This window comes from Cebus imitator, unplaced genomic scaffold, assembly GCF_001604975.1.
Source record: "Cebus imitator isolate Cc_AM_T3 unplaced genomic scaffold, Cebus_imitator-1.0 Scaffold54, whole genome shotgun sequence".
Taxonomy (NCBI): domain Eukaryota; kingdom Metazoa; phylum Chordata; class Mammalia; order Primates; family Cebidae; genus Cebus; species Cebus imitator.
In genome coordinates, this window is record NW_016107369.1 from 5,546,444 (window position 1) to 5,549,469 (window position 3,026).

The following is a 3,026-nucleotide window of genomic DNA, read 5'->3' on the forward strand; positions in this document are numbered from 1 at the left end:
AGAGACGGGGTTTCACCATGTTGACCAGGATGGTCTCGATCTCTTGACCTCGTGATCCACCCGCCTCGGCCTCCCAAAGTGCTGGGATTACAGGCGTGAGCCACTGCGCCTGGCTGAGAAACCGATTCCTAAGTGTTGCTTTTATTTTATGAAAGTTGTATATTTTGTGTAAATAATTAGGTTTCCTCCTTTGCATAAACCACTGTTAAATACATGACTGAATGAGTGGTCAATCTAGGTAAGTACATAGGATTCCAAAATAAGCACTATTTTATTAGCCTCATTTCTGCCTTAATTTTATGGATAACTTTTCTCTTTCTCCCTCCTACTTCATATTGTTTTACTCCATTTTGGATGCTTGGTAACGACCTGAGATTCTTTTTGAAATAAAGATCTCAGAGACAGGTGGCCACATACAGCCACCTCCTGGGGAAAAACAAATACCTTTAGTTAGTGTATGCTATTTTTAGGTTGCTTTATCTGTAAGGAAGAAATTGAGGTCTAGGGCTGTGCTGTCCTAGTGCTTTAATTCATATAGCTGTAGAGTCATGATCCGCCTGCATGGCTTCTGGGACTACCTTTCTGGCCTGCTGCGTTCCTTATATCTTCCTTCTGTGATCTCCCACCCCAAAAACATCTCTATAGTAGCAGGTCCACTTGGGAGTGAGTTGAAGCAGAGGCTTCCAGAATTCACATCATAGAAAATTATACTACACAGGCCAGGTGCAGTGGCTCATACCCGTAATCCCAGCACTTTGGGAGGCCAAGGTGGGCTGTTTGCTTGAGCCCAGGAGTTTGAGACCAGCCTGGGCAATGTAGTGACACCTCATCTCTACAAAAAATAAAAAGGTAGCCGGGTGTGGTGGTGCATGCCTGTAGTCCCAGCTACTCGGGAAGATGAGGTGAGAGGATCACTTGAGCCCAGGAGATCGAGGCTGCAGTGAGCCATGATCATGCCACTACACTCCAGCCTGGAAGACAGAGTGAGACCATCTCAAAAAAAGAAAAAAGGAAAGGAAATGAAAGAAAAATTATACTATATGATAAATGACTATACTCAAAAACAGCGTTTAACAATTGATCATAATTAAGTTACCTCTAAGGAACATTTCATTGTTAAGATCTAATGGGCACTTGCTTGGATAGACTCACATTGGCGAAGGATTTTTTACGTACCCAGAAAATCATGGGAGGTGCCGTGAAATCACTGAAAAACTTTTTTATTTTCTTTTTTTGGAGACAGAGTTTCATTCTTGTTGCCAAGGCTGGAGGGCAATGGTGTGATCTTAGCTCACTGCAACCTCCACCCTCCCGGGTTAAAGTGATTCTCCTGTCTCAGCCTCCCGAGTAGCTGGGATTATAAGCATGGGCCACCTTGCCAGGCTAATTTTGTACTTTTAGTAGAAATGGGGTGTCTCCATGTTGGTCAGGCTAGTCTCGAACTCCCAACCTCAGGTGATCACCTGCGTTGGCCTCCGAAAGTGCTGGATTACAGGTGTGAGCCACCGTGCCTGGCTGAAAAACTTTCTTTTGCTCAAGGAGTGAGTCTTAACCACCGCACACAGCTGGTAGCTTTCTTAACCACGTCTTAACCACCGCGCATGGCCCGTAGCTTTCTTAACTATCGTTTGCTTTCCTTCCTTATCCAACAATCTGCAAAGTTCAAATATGTCTTCTAATAAGCAAATCAACTGATTTTCTAGTAATGGGCCATGTCCTAATATTTATGAGGATGGATCAGGAGTATACACAGGGGCCCAGATACCCAAATATTTCAAAATTATAAATCAAATGAACAAAGTGTTAAATAAGGTATATTCTTTTTTCCTGCCTTGATAAATATACCACCATAACAACTCATAAGGTCAGGCTCAAATTTAAAATCTTAGAATCCGTTGGAGTTCTGTACTGGTCTCTACTCTCTGCTCTGGTGTTACAACTCTAGATAGTGCCCAGTACATTGCATTGGGTTGAGGCAGACAGGTCCCTGTCCTTCTTAGGAGGAGGGTAATCAAACTAGATGGTTGTGGGAGGAAGTCTGATTTGGTAGGCATAACATGACATCCAAAGATGAAGGCTGTGGCCTGCAAGGAATTGTCCTGAAAATCTTGGCATCAAGACATTCATTCTTCCAAGCAGGCAATGATCATATAGTGACTGAGAATCCCCTGGCAAACATAAAGGAAGTATATCCACAGGTGCAGTGCTCCAGGTCTTCAGATTGGAGTTCAGAGACCAGTCTTTTTTTCTTTTGATACAGAGATTTGCTCTTGTTGCTCAGGCCAGAGTGCAGTGGCATGATCTCAGCTCACTACAACCTCTGCCTCCTGAGTTGAAGCAATTCTCGTGCCTCACCCTCCCAAGAGGCTGGGATTACAGGCGCCCACAACCACGCTTGGCTAATTTTTTGTATTTTTAGTAGACATGAGCTTTCATCATGTTGGCCAGGCTGGTCTTGAACTCCTGACCTCAGGTGATTCATGTTTCAACCTCCCAAAGTGCTGGGATTATAGGCGTAAGCCACCGTGCCCAGCCCAGGGACAAGTCTTGAGTAAACATTCAGCAATGTGTATGGGTAATAATGAGACAGAGTCCATTCCTTAAGGCACTCGGGTGGCCAGGTTTCCAAAACTCAGATGTGGTCAGTTAGGGCCAAAGGGGATATGAGACTCCAGAGCAATAACAAATGTCAGTCCTCAAAAAGGGGACACAAGGCCAAAGCTAGGCCAGCCACTGAGAGTTGGGAAAGCACTTCTTACATTTCTCTCGGTTAAGGTGAAGACCAGTCCTACAAATAAGATCAAAGTTAAGCCTATGTGGACCCAGCAGTGAAGGAAGGCAAGTTGTAAAGGTTGAGAATCAAGGAGGACCTGATAAGGAAGCTGAGCTGGCTTTGTCCCAAAAAAGGTTCCTGCATGCTCTGGAAAACCCAACACAGGCTGGGTACGGTGGCTCACACCTGTAATCCCAGCACTCTGGGAGGCTCAGGTAGGCAGATCACTTGAGGCCAGGAGTTCAAGACCAGC

At 44.9% G+C, this 3,026-nt stretch overlaps 1 pseudogene; it reads right to left on the reverse strand.

Moving 5' to 3' along the window:
• The window catches only part of LOC119471268, a 7,449-nt pseudogene extending 6,261 nt beyond the window's left edge, over positions 1-1,188 (reverse strand).
• Between the last annotated feature and the right edge of the window lie 1,838 nt (positions 1,189-3,026).